This window comes from Oxyura jamaicensis, chromosome 6, assembly GCF_011077185.1.
Source record: "Oxyura jamaicensis isolate SHBP4307 breed ruddy duck chromosome 6, BPBGC_Ojam_1.0, whole genome shotgun sequence".
NCBI lineage: Eukaryota > Metazoa > Chordata > Aves > Anseriformes > Anatidae > Oxyura > Oxyura jamaicensis.
In genome coordinates this window covers 35,316,802-35,339,178 of record NC_048898.1, presented here as the reverse complement: position 1 = coordinate 35,339,178, position 22,377 = coordinate 35,316,802, and the positions used below count along the sequence as shown (strand labels likewise).

Here is a 22,377-nt window from a genome sequence, read left to right as displayed (position 1 = left end):
GCTTAGGAAAGGTACAGCGATGCTACGCAGCCTGCATGGGAGCAGGTCGAGTAATAAAAGCATCAGAGCAACAAGTTTTGCTGCAAATGCCTCCCAGGTATTGCCAAGAGAAAAAAAAAAAAATTAAATAGTTGGTCTGAAACCCTTGCTTTGGATATACATACATAAATCCCTTACAAATGTAGAAATTGAGCATTCCCTGGGCTAGCATGTGGCTGGCAACAGAGCCTCTGCTCCCCTGGTAAGGAAACCTCCTGCAGCACAAACGCTCCCAGGCGACCTGCTGAAAACGGGAAAGCAGAAGATGGAGGAGAGCTATTTCGGGCTGCACGTACAGCACCTCCATCAGCCCTCCGGGGCACAGCACTGGGAGCCTCCCCCTCCCTCTTTCAGCTTTTACGTGCTCTGTGAATGGATACTAAAAGGAACAAAAGAAAAATCATTAAAATTATACAGCCTTTGTAGTGCATGGTGTTTGTTGTTGTGGTTGGGTTTTGCTTTCTTTTGTTGTTTTTAAGAGGCTTAGAGTAAAAATCACCGCAGTTTGACTTCATTTTCAGCCACATGTGGTTTGTGAGGCCCGGCATCGCTGCTCACAGTGAGACACCGTGGGAAGAGTCCCGGACATACAGCTCAATCTGCATACTGTTTCACTTCTTTAAAGCATTCTCCCCACATAACCCAGAGCTCTCCAGAAAATAACTGGAAGCCAAGGCTCAGGGGGCTGCACCCCCACCCTCACTTGCTGTCTCAGTCAGGATTCAGTCAGGATTACCGTATGGCTCCTAGCCCTGCTTTCCCCAACCCATCAGAGCCCTGGCCATGCACCAAGCAGCTCGGGGGTGCCGGGAGGGGTGAGCTGGCCCCCCTCAGCCTGCAGCCCCGTGCACATCCCGCTCCCCAACAGCTATAAATAGGGCCGTCGAGCCCCACACCTAACACGGCATCACGAGAAGGACGGAGACTGTCCTCGTTTTGGGTAATGCCTCACCTAAATCCCGGCTCAGCCGAGCACTACAGAACTAACATGTCTCTGCGTTTGTTTTTAAACTGGCATCCAATTAGATCTCCCAACAGGACGCACACCACGTTTCGCCTTCCCATGTCACGGCAAGGCAGCAGAGCCCTGGCTGTGGCCACGGAAGATGGGCGGCTTTCCAGCTGTTAATCGGCACCGGCATCATCTCGGAGTCCAAGTCAGATGCAAACAAGCCTCAACACTCAGCGTGGCATTTCAGAGTGCTTGCCCTAAAACCAGCCTGTGCCCAGGCGTTGGCAGCCCCTGCGGACCTGTCTGCTACAAGGGCCACGCTCCCTTCCCAAGACGCCTTCTGCAGCTGCTGCAGTCTTGGGAAGTCCCAACTGTCTGGGCATCAGCCAGTCTCTGCTCACCATTTTTCCTTTGCTTTTGGAGGAAAAGTAGCTAAAATTGATCTGCTGCTTAAAAAAAACAAAAGCAAACCCAAAAGGTCTTGTTAGCAGTAAATTCTGTCTTCAGAGAATCTGCAGAAACATCTGTGATTCCCAGGACAAACTGACCGCCTGGTCTGCAGCCCCACATGGCAGCAAAGTGCTCCCGGTTTAGTTTTGGACCTCCCTTGTACAAAGTGCATCAGGGCAAGGCCAGGCATTAGGGCAGAGACAACAAAGCTTCTTGGTCCTTCGACCTAATGAGATTATTTCCCCGCCCTTCTGGTTTCCTTTCTTCATTTCTCTATTGAAATCACATAATTTCGTCTTTCTTCTTGCTTTGCATAAAAGCTGGTTGTACAGACGTCCTGGTGAGATGGGAGCTGAGGTGTGAGGCCAGCCCTGCCTGGGCGAGGAGGGGAGAGGGAGAGCCCCATGGCTTGGTGACGAGGGGAAGGAGAAAAGGGGGACTGGAGGGGAAGGCCTCTGTGCAGCTGGGCTGATCAGTGCGGCATCAAATTCACAGCCCCTGATGATATTGCTGAGCTGTTTATTAACTTTAAAAAAAATATTAAAAAGTCCATGGAAAACACATATATATTCGTGGCATCTTATGTTTAATATTTGCTTTTGAAATGATTTTGTTTGCAAAATGCAATCCTGCAATTTACAAGCAATTGCCAGTTCAATTTCCATGCTTATATTTGAAATTATAGCCAGAGATTATTTTTCCATCTAAACAGTTTATGTTTTAGCAGTAGTTCAGTAGAACGGGGTTGTTTTCTAAAGTCAGGTGTTGCATTTTAATGGTGCCCAGTGGATGCTCCTACTTGTGGGTACCACCTGCAGCTTCTCTGTCCTAAGGAAACCCGGCGAGCTTTCCACAAGGCCAGCTGCCCGCTTCCCGTCCCCACTTGTTCCCTCCATTTCGCTCCCAGCTCCGTAGCCTCAGGAAGGAAGATGGACAAGCTTCAGGAAGCGAACAGCCCCCGACTGTGCGGCTGAACCACGGCAACGCCATGTAAAAGCAAGAATAAATAAGGCTGCTGCAACTCCAGCACATAAACAAGTGCAAGGGCTGGAAACGCACCAGGCTGCAGCTGCAGAGACCTTGGGCACTGGGGGACAGACGGGTCCCCGGGCCCGGCTCTGGTTCCCCGCTGCCTGCGGGGCGCATCTGGGCAGCACCCCGGCATCCCCCAGCTCCCCCCCCCCCCCCCCCCAGCACCCCCTAGCCCCCCCCATCCCCATCCCGCCGGTGCTGCCGGGACCGGCCCGACCCCCCCGTCCCCGCCCGCGGCCCCCGTCCCCGGCAGCCCCCGGTCCCCCCTCACCTGCGCTCGGTGCCTGGCGCCGCCCGGCTGCCGGGGCCGTGACTCAGCAGCCGCGGCCGGGAGCTCGCCGAGGCGCCCCGGGGAGGAGCTGAGCTGCGCCCCGTGCCGCCGCCCCGCCGGCTATTCGGGGTCCCTGCCGGGGTCCCTGCGCCCAGCCCTGCCCGGCCGCCCGCGGTCGGACAGCGGGATGCTGCGGGGCCGCTGGGGAGACCCGAGCGCAGCCCGCGCGAGAAGCAGGCTGAGCGAGGAGGAAAAATTGTCACCCCCTGCCTGCGGCGTGTCTGAGGGGAGGCGGCATCATGGCACTAGCAGCCGAGTCCCGCCGCTCCGCCTCGGAGCCGGGAGCAGCCGGGTCCCCGCAGCCCGCAGGAACACGGCCGGGCAGAGCCCCGCACCCGCCGCCTGCAGAGGAGCGGCACCCCCTAACCCTGCACCCCCCAGCCCTGCACCCCCCAGCCCGGCTCCCCGCACCGCACCATGCTGGGCAAGAGCTGGGGTGCTCCCGGTGCCGCTGCATCAGCCCCGGGGCTTGTTGTCCTTACCCGAGGTACCCCCCTCCCCGACAGACCAGGTAACAGAACTGACTCACCGACTCGGCTGTTTGTTTTCAACCTCATTTTAAAACAAAGACGGGAAAGATTTTGCCAGTGCCACCATAAAGTCCATTTGGTAATAATTTCCCATACCGACTGCAAGAGAAAAGGCAGGCCTGTGGTGGCTGGCCGGCTGCGAGGCACTGATGGCTTTCGCAGCGGATGCTCAGCGCAGGGAGAGCACAGCCCAGCCCTGCTGCTGGCCCTCAGAGTGCAAACCCACGGTAAGTGCAACTGTGCCGATGGATGGTTGGCCCATTACCACGGAGAATGAAAGCTGAAAGCTTCCTTCCAGAAGCACCAAACCAAGAACTGCCTGAGAGTTCAGCCTGTGACAGGTCAGCAGCATTTTAGCTTTGTATATTTCAATTATGTAGCCTTTCACTTCAATTTTTTAATTAACGCAAGAACACTGATGCTATTTACACAAAAAGGTTTTTTGTGTGTTTCTTTCACCGCTAACACTACCGAGTCATGGCCACAGCCTGCCGACCTGGCTGGACCCCGGACAAGCCTTCTGACCGTCAGGCTGCTGAGGCAGCAGCACCCAGCCACAGCCCTAGGTGCAGAAAGGATGGCTGCACAGCTCTCACGTCCTTCTGCAGCCATAAATATGTTGAAACCATTAAAGCATTAAAGGTCAGCTACAGCTGGGTGGGTGTTTATCACTGAGAGCTTCAAATATTCTCCCTAATGAAGGGCCGTGACACACATGGTCAGGAGCTGTGGGGTAGAGCAGCAACAACAAAAAGCTTGAAGACACCCAGGGGAGCAGCAGGAAGCCTCCGAGGGGCATCAATGCACACCCACACACAACCAGCGAGCACCAGAAGCCACGTGCAGCCACACCACCACCATCCTCACACTTACAAGAGGGCTTTTGCAACAAGAAAGCCCGGAGGTGCCGGATGGTGACGAGAGGACTTCCCTGGGAGCGCAGTGCAGCAGAGCCCGTGCACGCAGCACTGCTCGGTGGCACCCCCAGCACCTGCTGACAGCCACAGTGCATCTCCCACTGCCCCTGGCACCAACGTCTGTGGGTCTAAGAGCACACAGAGACACCAGCCCTGGGGCTGATAGAGACACTGGCGTGAAACGAGGAAACAAAGTACATAGCTGGGAGTTTTAGAATGGATTAAATGGGTGAACTGGTAAGGAAACAGAAATGAAATTTTCGTGGCATGTGGTAGACTGCAAGGTGAATTAAAAAAAGAAAAGTCAATATTCGCCTCAAGTGCCATAAAACCACAATTTAAAATATCAAGAGCTGCAGCCCCCTGGGGAGCTCCCTGTGCCCCCCCCCCGGTGGGCAGAGGTCCCCCAGGGACACCGCAGAGATTTGCTACCTACAGCAACGCCCTGTTGTGCTCGTGGAGAGGGCTGGGGGAGGGCTGTGACACCTCTGTTTCTTCCTCCTTGGTTCTGCGCATAGCCTGCCTCCCGACTGCCACCGCTTTGTTTTTGTTACATCCTCCAGGTGGAAATAAAAGATCTTGGTGTGAGCTAGAGAGACATTTCCTTTGATCAAAGTTTGTCTCTGCCTCGTCTCACCCTTTCTCCCTGCCTGCTTCTCTCCATAGCCTGTGTTAAGGAGAAAAAAAAAAAAAACAAAAACAAAACAAAACCAAGAAAACTAATTCTGGTTTGACCCACCCTGCTTGACAATTTCTTTGCATGTGTACATATCGAAGGACAAAGAAAACAGGTTTTATCCAGGGCCTCTGAGCTCACAGGCATCTGTGCCTCGAATCCAGGGGGAACTGCTGTTCCTGGCTCCCCGCGAGCTCCCCAGGCCACGGCCCCAGGCAGGTAATGTGCAGCACGTCCTGGTGGCAAGGTGTGCCCAGGCGGTTTGTGGGGATCAGCGCCCTGGCTGGCTGTGTTCAAACAGAGGCAGCTTTCCTGGAGAGCCTCCCTTGAGGCACAGCGGGCTGCACCCCTGTACACGCACACCCTTTTAAGAACAAAGGGAAGGGCAGAAACTTTGCTGCAGACTGTCTGGTGAGTTACATTTACGTGGAGAGCTCAAAGACTGCAGGCAACAGGCAGCGTCTGAAGCACAGGGTTACAGCGATGAGATTCGCAGATGGAAGAATTTTTATGCTGGGTTTATCTCTCAATCATTTTAGTCAAAATATTAAGATAAAATTGCGATTATGATGTAAAAATGAAACTAAAATGTGTTAGAGTTGCTTACATTTAATTAAAAATAAGAGTTTAATAGCCCTGCTTTTAAACATTTTCTTCCAAGAGGAACGCCAAGCGGTAAGCTTTTGTTCTGTTTGGGTGGAACTTAAAGGGAGAAAGAAGGAAAAGGAAAAACACATTGGAGATGTTTCAGTTCAGCACGTGAACTGAGCCATTTTCCCCCCCTTTTCTGTTAATGTAGGCTCTCTTTATGGAGAAAGAGAACCCAAAGGCAGCTGGGCAGGGCCCAGCCTGCCTCCAGCACAGCCGGACCCACCGATGCCATCGAGCTGCGGCGGCAGGGGCACAGCTCCTGGCGACCACCGCCATCCTCCTGCTGTCCAGCAACTACCCCAAAGGCAGGACCAAGCCTGTGAAGCTCAGAACAGTTGACATGCAATTTGAACTTTCAAAAATAAAGTAAAACGAAATAAGATATTACCTAAAAACTGGGCAGGACAAGGAGTAGACCTCTCCCTGCCCTGGTCGGCTCCAGAAAGATGACGGGGAGAGAGGAAAGCTTTGACCGAAGCAGGAATTTTCTTCCCTGTTATTGACAAAGGGACCTGTAGATTTTGTTCCTCTTTGTCCTTTAGCTTCTCTGATGACTTAGCAGCAAATGCTGAAGATAAATTTCCATGTTTTGTCTTTAAGTAGACGTGGTTGAAAATAAAAACCAAACTAAACAACACCACCACCACTATGTCCCAGAGTTTAACATCACAAAGATTTCAGAATCCACATTAAACTTATGAAGAGGCGCTGCAGGCCTGCCAGACGTGGTATTTTCGACCAGCTTTGGCTCTACATGCTATTTCCCGGTCCTCTTCTCCTGAGTGAACCACCCATTAAGACAGTCACATGCTGCTCAAAAGCAGTCTAACATAAGGCTCCTAAGATTTACTCCACAAAACATTTTCCAAAAATAATGGCCTAGAACTTTTTTGAGTTGTGGAAGAAAACTGGTTTGAACTTCTACATGAAAATAAATAATTAAATGTTTGTAACCAATAATTGCTACTAATCCATCTGAGTGACTGATACCCAAGATTTTGCTGCAGTAAATAATAGATTTTTAGCTGGACATAACATGAAATAATGCCTCAAAATTTGACTCAAAGTGAGTCACACTGGAGCTTGGAAGTCCGAGGAAACTTCGGAGACCCAAGCTTGCCCTTCTGTTACTTGAAATAGATGAGTCACATTAATATGAATTAAGCACCCATGAAATGATGTTCTTGTTCACAACCCTGAGCTGGTGAACCAAAGCTAAGTTTAATGAAAAGTCACTGATAAACCAAAGTGGCCTTTTTTTAAATAGCATCCAGGCTTTTGCACATTATCACCTACTGTTCCCTAAGCGCTCATGTGGGGAAGTGGTCTGTTGCCTATTTGCCATCTGTTTTCCTACTTGTAAGGAATAGATTTATATCAGACAAGCACATATCTAGGTCCTTTGTGCAAAATACATAAATCTTTATAAGAAAACAAGTTTGTCTTTCATACAATGACTTCCCTTTTCCTAGAACTTATACTCTTTACCTAAGCTCTACATAAAGCTCACGAGAGTGTGTACCTATATAAAAATAATAGTTTTTCAGTATGGCGTTACTTAAACCAGCCACAGCAATCCGAAACGTACAAGCCATACCCAACACCAAACACCTTAGCACATTCTCCAGGCATTAAAACCATGCTCACAAGAAGGTGAAGGAGCAAGATCTTGCCCAGCACCCCAGGCAGCTGGGGCTACCTCTACATCTCAGTGCCTAGCGGCAGGTCCCAGTCTGTATTTTCAAATCCCCAGTGGCTTTGTTCAGAATTAATTCTTTCATTACCCCAGAGGTGGGCGCAGTGCTCAGTGCCAACGGCTGTGAGCTACAAGAGGCGAGAGAGGAGCTGAGGCCATCACTGAGCCGCTGCCAGGCGGCGTTGGCACGGTCAGGGAGGCCAAGACATGGCACCAAACACAACTAAAGCAAACCTCCTGGAGCAGGCAGGGGTCTCAGGTCACTACAGAGTGCTTTGAAAGTGCCTCAGCTCCAGAGCGGGTCGGGCTGAGCCCTACTTGGTGTGCCCAGAGCTGAGTACAGGCACAGGGGCTGCCACGCTGCGGCTGAAATGAAGAAAACCACAGCAGAAAATATTTCCAACGCTCGTAAATCACAGCCCAGAGTTACCAAATGTGTTCTTATAGACAGCAATATGTAAATAGGCGATAAAGAGACGAAGAGTGCTAAAGTAAGTGAAAAGATGAGGCATTACGCCCAAGGGCTGGCTGGAGGCAGGAGCAAAGTATCTCACAATTTTCAGGGCAGTTTTTATTAGCAGCTGAATTACTTGGTTTCAGCTGGTGCTGGTATACAGTCATGCCATCAAACTGTTCCAGAGATACATCTGTTGTTTTAAGAAGTCCTCGTATTTCTTACTCCTTATCTTTCACTCGTGATTTGGAGATCTGCATGTACATCTATCTCTATGTCGACATCCCTTCCCAGGAGGTACATCTACCCTCGAGCTGACTAATACTACTTGATGTCACTCTTTGTTGCTTGACACAGAAATATAAGCAGAAGGAAAAATATTCATGTCTGCAGTGTCAAATGCAGCTGCCGAGTGACTTATTTTTAAGTGACAGTAATATTTTTAGCAGAAGAAGCTATTTTTCTTTAGCTCGTGTTTATTCACCCCCCAAGTTAATCAGCAACACCTTTCCCCCTCACATACCTGTTGCTGCTCTCACAGTAAAACACACCAAACACTTCTGGCAGCATCGGACCAGAGGGATGGAAAGCAGAGTTACTGTGGTCAGAAGGACAACTAGTTTAGTTCTGTTACAGATGCCTGCTCCTTGGCAGTAAAAATAAACAGGCCGATGCCAGCGAACAAACCCTTCACTTGTTGGAAGCCATTTCAGGTTTTCCATCAGCATTCAGTGCTGCTGCAAAGCTGCTCCTGCTGCGCATCTCGGCCTTCCAGCTTCAGCTGGTGAAGGGAACTGTTTGCATCTTTTTATTCCCCGTGAACTCTGCACAAACAGAAAACGCCCATCTGGCATCAGTTCTGATCCAGAAAAGGGGGTGCACCATGGGCCGTGAAGATCATTTCACCCCCAGTCGTGATGCTCCTCCTAGGAGGCTGCTGGAGACACTGCACAGCAAAACCAAGCCGTGCTACGAGGCCCGTGCCCTAAAGCCCGCATCATTTCCTGCCGTACACACCTCTCTCTAGTGCTGTAGGTTGTGGCAAAGGAGTGGAAACAGAAGAGATGAGCTCCTGTGGTTTCCTCCTCCCCACCATATCCAGACTTCCCAACCAGACCACGGAGTCTCAGCTCTCCCGAGCCGCCAGCAGCCCTGGCTCTGCCCCAGGAGGCACGAGCCCAGCACCAGCTGCTCGCACCAGGCACTCGTTGGGACGCCCTTACCACACACACGCCTTGCAGGACGGCTCCAGCACACCCCCAGCACTCCTCTCCTTCCCATCCTTCACACCTGCGATACTGCCCGTTTGCTAGCCTCTTTGCTTCCCCACTCCACTTTTACTTAATAAACAATTGCCACATCTAACGAGGCCAGGGCTGTAAGCCACTGCTAGACTACCCACAGGTATCTTAGCAAGGGGCCAAACCCCCCAGAAAACAATCAAACAAACAAAACGACACAAAGAGAGCTAACAGAGCTGTGAAGCTGCCTCCCCTTAAGAGCTCCCGGGGCCAGCCCAGCCCGGCTGTGCCAAAGAGCGGCCCCGGGCTCCCAGCCTGCCAACGAGGGGCACCTGTGAGCAGCCAGCCTTCCGCTCCTGCTGAGCTTGAACGTATCCTAAGGGCAGTTCGGCTTAACGAGATTTCCACTGCAAACCTGGGAGCCAGCAAAGTGCAGAGCATTGGCAGCAAAGGTCTTGTCCTTACAGACTGTCCAAATGGGCAGGACCAATGTGACTGACCGCAGGCAAAGCCAAACTGCACCTTGTGTAAAATCATGGAAAAACCAAAGAACACAAGGAAAAGGCAAAAGCACCAAAGCATACAGTGAACCCTTCTGTGAGCAGCAGGACGACCAGGCCATGGGATTGCCTTTGTTCTGGGGCTGTAGCTGCCTGCCCAGTGCACGGGCGCTGTGCCCATGGCTGCCATGCCGCAGGACGTGCCAGCAGCTCGCTGCCACGGCCCCAGCCCATGGCGCTTCCCGCAGCAATGGACAGAGAAACAGAGCACTTGTGTGCTTGGAAGCAGCTCGTGGCGCAGCCCTGCCTTAGCTCCTTACGGAACTGTTCACAGTGCTGCACATCCCCAAACTGCTTTGACTGGGGAGAAAAAAGATCGTAGCAGCTGCAAGCAGTCATTGTCAATATTCACTCTTTTTAATCTCTTATTTACTTATTACTACAGCAGATACAGCTAGTAGGTTTTTTCTTTAGGACCCTTTGCATTTTCTACTAACTTGATGCAAACTTCCATTCCCTGTAGCTTCCTCTGACTTGGCTTTGGATGCAAACAGGATGGAAGCAAACTTCCCATCCAACACAGAAAGCATTTCCCAGGAAATAGTTGGGATAATTTGGCCTTACCTAGCATGCAAGAAGGAGTCGTGGTATTGGAGAATAATGAAATGATGCATTGTGATTAACTTTTTTTTTTTTTTTTTTTTTTTTTTTTTTTTTTCCCAATAGAAACTCCACAAATCACAATGGATATTTACTGCTGTGGACCAAGCACTCAGTACTTGTCAACTCCTGTCTTTGAACCAGTTCAAAATTCAGGTATCACATCACGGCATGCACATCACTGCAATTCTCCAAAGTGACAAAGGCCGTGACCACATATCACTGTCCACCTCATTGTTCACCATAACTCTGTCAGCTACGTTTAGGGATTTTTTTCCTGTGTCGGTGAAAACCTGAAACTTTGCCTTCGAGGCAAAGAAAAATATGTGCTTGTAGTTATACTGGATTTCTAGTATGCTTTCAAGATTCTCATGAGCTTCCTTTGCTGAAATTCATTTTCAGATAGAGTAAGAAAATGTCACATGCAAGAATGAACTCTGTATCTATAAAAAGCCAACGTTATGGAAGCGACTGTTCCATTTTTAGAAGAAATGCTAGAGAAGACATCTTTAAGCCATAAAAATAAAAAATGGGTCAATTTAGTGCTCTGGTTTATGTAGGCTCATATATAAAAACATGTAAGCCATTAATATTCAAGGTTTATTTTCTATGACAGAAAGGGACAAAAGGATTGCTTAATTAATTGCTGTTAAGTACTGAAAGAGGTCTTAATTTTAAAATATTTCACTTGTGTTCATGCTCATAAATTGCAGGATTAGCAGTAATTTATAACTTCATTATTTTATGTGACATGTACATGGTTATAAATTGTTGCCTTAAAATCAGAGAAAACAAAACTGAATATATCACACGATACATAGTTTTCCTCATTTCTAGAACTCAGGTCCTTTTGTCATGTTGTTCCTTAAGGAAAATGTTACTTCACATTTTCTGTTCTCAATAGTTTCAAGTTGCTCCTGCAAAACAGCTCCGCTGCATGTGGTGCCGTGTGCCGGTGGGACCCACACTTCTGTTACCTGCCCTGACGCAGGCCTCGTTATGAAGCCAATTCATTTGTTGCTGTTGCTGTTGTTCCTTTCCCCGCCTCCTTGAGGTTGGGCTCTCTGTCTGGGGGGCCACCGGCATGGTGCAAGGCAGAGTGCCACGCAAGTTACTGTAGCATCAAACATGGGAAACCTTGAGCACGAACGCCACTGGGACGAGCGGTGCCCGTGCCTGACCGTGACCAAAGCAAACCCAGGCTGCTCTGCCAGGACAGGGCTTTGCCATGCCATAAAATAGTGCCCCGAGTGCGCCATGCAGGCACTCCACGTGCCAGCCAGAAGCCCAGGAGGGGCTCTGGGCCAGGCTGCGGCAGGGCACAGGCAGGAGGACGTCTACCAGGCTGGTGCGGGGTGCAGGCAGATCCAGCCTCTGCTTGGGCATGGGGGCTGCCCGCCTTTGTACCTTTGTGGGATCAATTTTATGTCCCTTGCTACGCCAACATAATGAAAAGCAAACAGAAGGAAGTGCAGGGGTGCACCAAACTAACGTTGCAGAGCACCGGGGGGCTCGGAGTGGCAGCGCCCGCCCCAGGAAATGGTGCCCGAGGCCGTCGGCGCCCTTTTGGCATCGCCTCGCACAAACCTGCAGGCCTCTGCGCTACGGCTGCAGCAGTGCCTTGCACGTATCCGTCATGCTCCCTGAAGCTGTAGCCTATGCGACTTATTGAAATCAATCATTTCTAATGGGGGAAATATTACATTTACAGTTCCCCATATAATCATGAATCTGCTTCTTATGAAATTACCTCTTGATCTGATTTTGTTAAATTCACTTTGCCCTGCCTAAGTGGCACAAGCCCATTTGGAAAATGTTCATTTATTCTGACACGGTACCATAAACTTCCAGAGGTACTTACACAAAAGAAGGGAAAAAATAGATATTTTTTTTTCCCATTTAGCATCTTAAAAAGCCCTTCCAAAGGGGAAAAAATAATAATAAAATAATCACACTGTTGTAAAGCTGCTCAGCAATGTTCAGAACAGCACAGTTTTCAACGTTCTCCACATGGTATTTAAGATACAACATTAATGACTTTGACTCCATCGGTCAGTTCTGTGGTGCTGCAGCCCTATGTTACGGTGAACTTTGCTGTCTCTTTGATTGGGATGGAAACTCCTATTTGCGTATTAATTACATTTACATTGGTTTCTCTGCTGTCATTAATATCTGAGAAGTCTGGAAACCTGTGTCTTTTGCTCAGGATTAGGTGGAAGTGGACACATGGCCTTTAAATATCAGTATTCTTATAAATAGGAAAAAACACTAATGTGCGTGAAGGAGAGGTATAACTAATTAGTTACGAGTGCGGTTTGCAAGTTGTAAGGTTAGTGTTAACAACAGAAGTAAAATACAGCATCTCTTCCCTCCCTGAGACTGCTTCAGCAAACAGCCAACGGGGATGTGGAGCCCTGCGCCCTGGGTACCTGTGCTCCCTATGAGCACAGATCTCAGTCGTGCGTCGCACAGCCTTGGACTCTGAGTCCTTCAAACAAAGCATTTTTGCACATATATATTTACATCAGGTTTGCAGCCCCCATTACACGTTCAAACTTGCTGTTCCTATAGGGGCTGACTTCAACTCTAGCTGCAGTAATAAACTAAATGCAGAGATTCTCTGACTGGAAATGTCCTACCCAAACATCTGGTGTACCCTGGGGTCCCCTTCACGTTAGAAGGATTACAGGAAGGCCTTCCAGACTATCTGCAGTTCATTATCGTGAACGGGAAAGATGCTGTTGCTCACCACCTCACTCAGTCCTCATTGGAGATGCTCAGGCACAATACCTGTGTAATGCCATAAACTAATATGTCACCTTTCTGAGGTATAACTCAAGCTGTTGTCCTTCTGAGAAGTCACTGCTTCCTGCAGACAGCCTTGGCTCTGTCTGTTCCAGCAGGCAATGCAATGTGTGCTGAGTGGTGAAGGAAGAGTTGGTGCTGAAGACAGCATTCATGCCGTCCAAGTTCTGGTGGAGCTTCAGACTGTAGTGTTATCCTGCTGCGAGCACCAGTTGTGGCTTGGAGAACACCTTCTGATTTAGTTTTACCCAACGAGGGTCCAGGATACTGACACCGCACACGATGCAAAACAAAGTGCAAGTGGGTATCATCAAGAGGTTTGCCTTAGATTGTTGATTAGTTGTCCTCATCCTAACTGGACACACCCTTATCATGAACCATGGCTATAATTCATTTGTTATGGAGGCCACTAGACAATGAATCCAGTATGAAATGAACCAAACAATAGTTCTAATGTAAAATTACTTAAAATGTGAAATCTAACAAAAGATTTTAAGTAAAGCCACGGGTATTTTAGTGACAGAGTCCTATTAAAAGTGCAAATCTTAAATCTTCAGACAGCTTAGATGCTTTGCACAGTTCTCCCTCTGGGCACATCCTGGGTCCCTGCAAGTCAGCTGGATTTCTGACATCGACTCAGTGGCACCAGAATCAGACCTTCTGTGTTCAGTTTCTTTTTAATTAAGCACCATTAATGCAGAATTTGTTTCAGATTTACATCCCAGTAAAATACAGGAGGTGCCCTCTGGGGTTCCCTAATTCTGTCCGTGGCCTGCAGTACACGCCAGGAACACACCTATTAGGCACCTAAGGGACATGCATAAAAAATCTGAGCAGTCAGCAAAAAGAGGAGAAGCCTTTTTGATATCAGAAGGCCAGGTTGAATCAATTACAGCTGTATCAATGATTTGAAATAGAGGAGCCAGGACTGCCACAGACGACGGCTCACGCTGCAGCAGCCCTGCACAGCCAACAGTTACTCTGCAGCTAACGCCAGATCCTTCCAGGACAGTCGCTTCTGGCTGTGAACTGCAGCACCATCAGCCCCCTGCCACATGCAGCACGGTCTGGCTCACAGCTGCGTGGCCCTGATGCTGGCTTCGGGTAGCCTGGGGACATCCAGAGCGCAGCCCAGGGAGCCTGGGGGCTGCGGGGGCATCGCTCTGCCTCCCAGCCTCGGCCATGCTCTGAAATGGCAGCTGAGACTGGGGCTGATGAAAGGAGAAAACAGGAGCCAGGAAACTGTGGTTTAAAGGGTAGAAAATATAAGCTCTGCATCTTCGACTGAGTCCTGCTTATCACCTGGGCGCAAAGAAGAATAAGGGCCCCATTTGCACATGACCTTGTCAAGGTCAGATGACCGCAGCACGGGCAGAAGAGCTCAAAAAAGCAGCGCAAGATGTCCCTTTGGCCTAGAGAAGCCAACACGCCACGCCCGCAGCTCGCACGTGTGCTTCAGGAGACGAGCTGTGTCCTGCAGACGTTGCCTGAAGCCCTCCTGAGCGGCATCTCACCAACACTGCCCCGCGGCCCAGCGCCCAGGGGAGGCACGCTGCAGGAGGGGGGCAGCCCGCGGCGGGAGGGGGGTCCTGCCTCCTCGTCCAGGGTCACCACGGGCCTACAGACCCCTAATCACGGGCTCCTGGACACAACGCGTCGCAGATTTGGGTAGAACTGGCGGGTTTTTTAGAAGGATGTCATTCTCCCTGAGAATAATTTCTGCAGAACTGTATTAAATTCCTGAGATCTTGTGGGGGTCGGGTCTGTTTGACTACAGGAGACCTGACTGTAAGAGACAAAGGAAAACCAGGGAGTTATCTTTCCAGCTGAGACCCCGACAGCATTTGTGTAGTGTTTTACCACCAGCAATAGCCAACGCTTGCTGCTCTAGGGACAAGTGAGCTCCCTTTTTCCTTAGCATGAAGATCAATGCTACTGGCTGGTTGTGGAGAAACAAAGACAGGATTAAAAGAATGGCTTAATTTCAAAGTCTGAAGCATTGGCTAATATTCGGCTGCGTTTACCACAACCTATGTAAGCAGGAATGCTACTATCTGTCTGAAGGCTGCCCAGCCCTGTCAGTCTCACAGCCAGAGCAGCTGAGTGAAATCGCTGTGCTCAAACCCTAGATCCCAGCCAAGGGATTTATGTAAAGTTTTAGAACCTGCTCTTGTTTTATTGTTCCCTTTCAGCTGAACCTCTGATGCTGATTATATGTGAAGAGCTGCACTGGATAGGGTAAAAAGCTTAGAAGACAGTTTAAAGGAAAGTGTTATAAAAATGATCACTATTTAGAGGCCTTCACTTGCCAGCATTCATTTCCTGACAGGGTTTTGAATTTGAGTCATCTGCAATAAAAAGTAATATTTCAGAGATGCATTTGGAAGAAAAGTGAAGCAGAGTTTTATTCTCCGTGTAAATTGACAGCACAGTTGGAAACTGTTTGAAGCCTCACAAAGTAGGAGGTGTTGACAACCACCACTTGCAGGGCATATCAGAAGGAAAGGCTTTATAGGCACACAGTTCCACAAATATAACCAGGACTAATGTTTTTCAAGGTAATCCACAGGCCTTAGGCACATTCTCGACAGTCACCTTACATGGGGTGCTATATTTTTTACCAGGCCCTCGTGACAAATGCACCTTCCTCTAATCAAGGCACTACAGCAGTAGTCAAGGTACCCCTACGGCAGTTTCATTTGCCTCTTAATCCAGCGCTGCAGAAGCCAAACTTTCCACCAGTCTGGTATTTCCAGTGAAGAACAAGCCGTTACCAGTCAGAAAGCTGACAAGAGCCAATACAAAATAAACTCAAAGTCCACTGCAGAAGTACAATATTAAGAAAGCTCCTACAGCAAACATTCAGTTTCCGAGCATACTTTAAACGTTTACCTCCTGTGCGCTTACATCTACAGAGAAGTGCAGCATAGGCAGCTGGTTAAAAATGCTGCACGTCAGCTGAGGGCTGAGAGCCTGGACTGAAAGCAGGGAATGGCTCCTGCCAGCACATTATTTTATAGTGCACGCTTCTCTGAAAGCATCATGGTGTGAGAAATAACGGGTAAAAGTCAACCTGACTTCAGTGTATTTGTTCTGAAATTTCTGCCTGCATTTTAAGCAGTTTTAGTAGAGGCATGGCCATGTTACTTGGGAGGAAAAAAATCTTGGTGAGATAAATGATGTTTAAAAGCATCAAGGGAGCAAGCAGGTGGCGGAAAAAAAGTGCTTCATTTTTTAATTTAACACGTTAAACAGTGCTGAATAGGAAGCAGTTCTCAAGATATGCAGGACGTGCATTCTATACAGTTGAGAAAATAGGATATATCCAAATGAATTATTTAGTGAACGTGGAAACCAGATTACTTTCTTACAGCAATTCATCAGAACTTGTACTACCCCGAAATACCAACATTCGGAGCTGCAGAGGAGGTTTACCTACAATTACAGGCCCTGGCATTTTGACTCAATCACATATGATGGAGACTACGAAGATCCTGATAAATAACCGTAGCAGGAAGGTACAGCCCACTTAACCAAGGAAATGCAGACATTATCCTCCACGGGTTTGCTAGCATCCTAAGGCAAAGCTGTTGCAAATCAGAGCTATGTGCATTAACCACAGCAAACAGAAACTAGGTATTGGGGGGGGGGGAAGGGGAGGGCAAAACCATAGGATGCAAAATATTACGTTTGAAAATGGGCTATACAAACCCCATAGGTTGCAGCTGCTTCATATATAACATACATATATTTAACAGATACGTATAGACGCATAAACATACATAGAACTAACCTTACAGGCACGCTCCATCATGACACACACTGCTTGTCTGCTTTACCTGAGGGCAGTACCATTCCTTGTATGCAGCGCACTTCATTTTAAAACCTGTAGGCTGTTCCTAGCAGACAGATTTAAAAGGATTTTTTACGATTCACGCTGCAAAAGGCTAAAAAAAAATAATCCATCCCTGCTGCATAAGATTATATTTTCCATCTGTGTCCTCTGAACAGCGGAATCAGATGAGAAATGATTCATCATTCAGTCCGGGGGAGCATTTAGAGGACAGGGAAGGGAAAAAAAAAAAAAAGGAAGAAGCAGAAGGACCAACCAGACAGTAAAATCTGCTCACCACGTACACACCCCCAGCGAAGAGTCAGCGCAGCGCAGCAGGGGAGGCCGCGGCCGGCAGCGGGTGCGTGCTGCGTGCCGGGTGATGCACTGGGCGATGCGCTGGGCGATGCAATGAGTGATGCGCTGGGTGATGTGATCTCCAGTGTGCTGGGCGATGAGCTGGGCGATGAGCTGGGCGATGCACTGGGCGATGCACTGGGCGATGCACTGGGCGATGTGCTGGGAAATGCAAGAGGCGCTGCGCTGGGCGCTGCGCTGCGCGGGATGAGCTCACCGCGCGGCACCGTCGGCAGCCCGCAGCCATTGCGGTGCCACTGCAGCGCGCAGCGCAGCGCGGGCACGTCACCGCACCGGCTCCCCAGCAGCCAGCCCTCCCTGTCGGAAATCCAGGCAGAGAGTGCTGGCACGGGCCCAGCTCCCGTCCTGTGCGGGCCGAGGTCCTCTCGCTCCAGGGCGCTGCTGCGAGGCATCGCATCTGCAGCTTAGTTATTAAGGTCTGCATCCGGCACGGTCTGCATCCAAACTGAGCTCCTCCTGAGGCAGGAGGCAAATTGCTGAGAAGGGCAGAGAAGATCTGCAGGGTATCTGGAGATAAAAATAGCGAGCAGGCTGCCTGCTCCCCCGCAGCACCGCGCCGCATCGCAACCCTTGTGCGTGCAGGCGCGGGGCCAGGCAGCGGGGCCCCGATTTTGTCCGGGAACCCTCTCGGAGAAGGGCCGAGCTCTGGAGCTGCGGGGAAATGGCAGCACGGAGGAAAAAAGGCAGGTGGCTTTGCAAGCTCTGGTAAAACATGATGTGAGCAGAAAAGCCCTGCAGATGGGAAAGGCCACCTTGCTGCGGCCCTCCCAGCACCACGGAGCTGGGCAAACCGGGCTGCACAGCCCTTGGGCAAATAAAAGTCGTCTGCGTTTAGAGCTGAACTGCAACAGCTTGCAGGAGCCTGTGAGTAAAACAAGTAACATTGGGAGCAGTGTTGGTGATGTAAAGCAAGAAGCCATGTTAGTTTACATCGCCCAAACAATCCGGTTTTGTTTTTCAGCTGACAAGTGCTAGGGAAAAGCATTCTTTTGGCAATTCCCATTTACTCAGCTGTATCCACTATAGGCTTGTCCAGAGCACCCCACTCGCGCTGCTTCACCAAGCAGAACAAACACGTTAATGATCTTTAAAAATCCAAAGTTAGCAAGCAAAAGAAGAGCTGAATAATTTGTTACACTCCACTCTTCTGATTCACTGTGGAAGTGGTCAGAGTTTCCCGCATTTTAGAGGCTGAAGAGCAATCCAACAGCCTCGTTTTTGTTTTTAACTCTCTGGTTTCCGCCTCTTTCAGGACCCCAGCACGCAGCACACCGCACACCTGCAGCGCAGGGCAGGCGGCTGGTAACACGTGGCTGTCTGCTGAGACTGGGAGGAACCTTCCCCGCAGGCTGCCACGCGGAGAGTGCTGGATCAGACGTAAAAGTCCCTGTGCAAAATGCACAGCGTAGCCCTGGGAGTGCAGGAGTTCTGGTAGAGGCAGCTCTTCTTTTTCGTTTTTTCTTTTTTTTTTTCTTTTTTTTTTTTTTTTAACTCTCCAGGTGGACCAAAATGAAACCTTCTTAGTCAAGAAAACACCATGATGAGCTCTTGAGGCAAGGGGCCTGAGGCGATGCCCCACAGCCTGGGGCACTGCTCCGCTGGGGCCAGGCACAGGGCAGCAGTGAGAGGCTGCCGCAGCCCCCAAACCTCAAAGAGTAGTCCTGAGAGCCCCCCGACACGCGCCTCTCAGGCAGGCTTTCTGCACTTCTGAGGTCGAGCCCAGGTCTGTGTGCATCTGTTACAAGTGAGAAAAGAGAAAGATATTTCCAAGGCTTAGCAGAAGAGCATCTAAGTATCTAAAATCAGTCCAGTCCTACATGCAGTGAGTCGTGCTTCCTGCACCTCTCCAGGGTGCCAAGGCAGCGGGTGACACTGTAAGGAACGAACAATCCCAGTGACCAGATTTGGGGCACTGGGCCATCAGAAACTGCTGTGAGGAAGAAATAATGCAGAGAAAAGGGAGAAGAATATGTAAGAAATAGTGTTGTATGCTCATAAATTAAAGTTGAAGAAATCTAATCTTGGAAAAGGTAACAAGATTGGCCCAAATAGAGGACTCAGGCTCTTTTGCACCCACGTTTTGGTTTTATTCCACCTATAAGGGTATCTCATTTCTTCTGTCCTCTACCCTGTAGTGCAAACACCTTTTAAAACCTAAGAAAATTGCGCAAAAGGAGACTTCTGTGTTCATTTAGTTTCTCCCAGACCCTGACAGAGGGGGCAGACGTTGTGCTCCTGCCCTCTGCTCCCTGACCTCCTGCGGGATGTGTGCCCGGCTCTCAGCCCTCCTGCCCCGTCCCTCGAGCTCAGCCGCCCCTTGGGGCTGCCCAAGTGATACGCAGCAGCCGGGTGCCCAGCAGAAGGCAGCTCGGGGGCTCAGGGGCTGGCTCCCATCCCACCACCCCAGAGCCATCCTGGGGCTCCCACCTGCAGTTGCACCGGGCTCGGGCACCCCAGCTGCACCCTGCAGCCTGTGCCCAGCACTTGGGCCTGTATTGTCTGCTCCCGAGCTAATCTAAACCAGTCTGAGGGGGTCCTCATGACTCTCCCCATTTAAATCACTCTAGAAATGCATTGGTTAAATCGATATGATTATCATGTATAGACCTAGCTCCTAATCCCTTTCCTTCCTGAGGCTGTATATGAAATCAGAACGTTAAATTCACCACGTTGCGTTTGCTCTGGTTTTTAAATCCCAGGAGTAAAGAGGTACCAATAGGCAGTGTGCATACGTTAGGTCTCCTCACACCAGCAGCCTGGATAAGCACCAACGGCTCCGGAATGAGGATCTCAGAACAGCTCGGGAGTTAACGATCAGCGTCGCTCCGAGGGGCGCGCAGCATGAAATACACGCCCAGATTTCATTGCCAGCGGCAGCCGAGCGGGTTAATGACTGAGCCATTGTGGGCAGCGAAGAAGAGAGGAGAAAAGGCACTGTCCTCAGGGTGCGGGCACCTTCAAGGAGTGGTGCTGGGTGCAGGTGGGGGCATCGTGCGGGCAGCGGGGAGGCAGGGGACTGCGGCATGCGGGGGTCTGCGGTGGCCTGGCCTGGCCCCCGTGTTGGCCTTTTGCTGACAGCACACCTCACGCCGTAGCCCTTAGGAACTTGGTGGGTATTACCTTGGTTTACAGCAGTAAGAAACCAAGGAAACTCTAATCAGTCCGTTTGTGTCCACTTTTGTACTACTTTAAGATAATAATCACTTTGGGTTTATAAACAGTTTTTGTGGAAGGCCTAAAATAACTGTCCCTCAAAACTGCTGTGAGCTGCTGCATCGGTACAAAAACACGGGCTTAGAGCTAAAGGCAAAGTTAAAGGTGTTTGGCCAGCACGTGGGACCTCACAGCGATCCAAAGTACTGCATTCCTTAGTCAGTGGAGGCGGTGCGCCGTGTCTCTGGGTGAGGAGGAAACGATCAATGCAGGATTGTTCTCTTGATGTGCAACTAAACAACATTAAAGTGGGTTCCAACCTGAAAGAGGATCGCAGCTTCACAAATCAATAGCCTTTGAAAGATTTCGTCCTATATATATAATTTACAATTTTCTGTGATCACAGCAGAGTGCTTTTCTGGCAACAACCAAAAATCATTTGCTAAAGGTCTATAGGAAAACAAGCACATTCATCCGACTGCTAATAAAAGATCCTAGAGGTCAGCTGGTGCAGCCGCTCTGTGATATTTGCTCGACCCCATTTCACACCGGCCTTAAAGCAGGAAAGACTTCTAGTAAATAGATTTCCTGAAGCGGAGGTCGACAAGAGAAAACAGGACGAAGAGAAAGCAAGCCTCAGGGCTGCTTCGTGCGGGGGGACACGTCAGGGCTGGCTGTCAGCGTGTAGCCCTGAGCTGGGGAGCAGGGCTGGGTGGTGATGGCCAGTGTCCTGCCCCATAGCAGCATGCTGTCACCGGGCACCCAGGAACGCCAGGACGGGCAGGCAGCGGAACCGGGGCGTCCCTGCTGTGCCCAGCGCCCGGCAGGGTGCCTGGGGTGCCCATCCAGGCTCTTGAGCCCTGCCACGGGGTTTTGGGCATCGCTGCCTTACTGAAGTGCCTATGTCGTCCCACCTGGCACACCTGCCACGACACCTACGGCACCAAGCTTTTTCCCAAATCGTTTTCCCATTTATTCACACCACCAAAGCCAGAGAGCAGACTCTGGCCCATGGCTGGCAAAATTAGCTTTCAAAGTCAGACAATTGCTGACAGAAAATAATGTAGCCTTCCCAAAAGGTTAAAATTAACTCTTCAGTATTTACTGTGTAAATGACACCTTAGCCACCAATTTATGACATTTTCTCTCTCGCTGTAATTTAATTTTCTTTTAATTCAGGCTGCTTCTCTGTGCCACGTAGGACACCGGTCTCGTAGCGTAGATCAGACGCGTGCGCCCAGAGGTTAAACCTAGCGCCCTCTCGGTGGGAAGCAGCCTTGCGATGTTTTCAGTTCTCCCGGCTGTCTCACAACGGAATCGCTGTCCCCTCCACAAGGTGGAGAACGAGGGCCTCGGCGGGAACAGCGGGCGCTCGGCCTCGCAGGGCTCCCGGGCCGGGCCGTGGGGCCGGGGGCGCGGTGCGCTGCGGGGGGAAATCGAACCTCGCCCCGCCTGAACGAGCTACGTGAGCTGCTCCACACACCGCGGTCTGCTTGAAGGGTGTCATCAGTTATCTCTTAATACAATCTCTGTCAGAGTGGCACGGATAGAGCAGAGCTCCACCCACCCTTTTCCTTCGTTCTCCGCGCTGGGGCAGCTGAAGACTCGGATGCCTACAGGCAACGCGGACCCGCTGCACCAGCTGGGTGCCTGCACCGAGCCCGACAACTGCCGGGCACGCTCGCGGGGCGCCACGTTCACGGCCGCGGCGAGCACGGCGGAGATCCCGCTGCCTATTCGGAGCCTGCGCCCCCCGGCACCCCGCCCGCCCCGTGACGCCGCCGTGCCGGGCGTTCGGGTGCTGGGGCCAGGCGCCGGCTCTGCCCTTCTGGGCCCGAGGCCGCCCGGCTCCGCCCCGCGGGGCTCTCGGCACGGCGGGCGGCAGGGAGCGGCTGCGGGAGCACCGCGAGCACACACAGGCTCTGCTCCTCCGGCAGCTGGAGGCTTTATTTTGCTCCGATACGAAAACATTTGCCTCGAGCTCCTCAGCGGAACGACGCTGCGCTGAGCCCCCGGCCCGGCGCGGCCTCCCCGCACCGCCCCTCAGCCGCGTGCCGGGGGCGGGCCGGGGCGGCCGCCA

The 22,377-nt window shown here is 50.7% G+C and overlaps 1 protein-coding gene across 18 annotated transcripts in view; it reads right to left on the bottom strand.

Moving 5' to 3' along the window:
• The window catches only part of JAKMIP3 (Janus kinase and microtubule interacting protein 3), an 84,949-nt gene extending 67,558 nt beyond the window's left edge, over window positions 1–17,391 (bottom strand). For 11 of the 18 annotated variants that reach the window (XM_035329458.1, XM_035329453.1, XM_035329461.1 and 8 more), the window contains exon 1: window positions 16,728–16,987. The gene's annotated coding sequence lies outside the window, so the exon portion shown is untranslated. Of the gene's footprint in view, window positions 1–2,744; window positions 2,888–3,333; window positions 3,452–16,727; window positions 16,989–17,064 lie in introns of those variants that run through there. The other 7 variants (XM_035329466.1, XM_035329465.1, XM_035329464.1 and 4 more) reach the window with 4 other exon arrangements.
• Window positions 17,392–22,377: the final 4,986 nt, after the last annotated feature.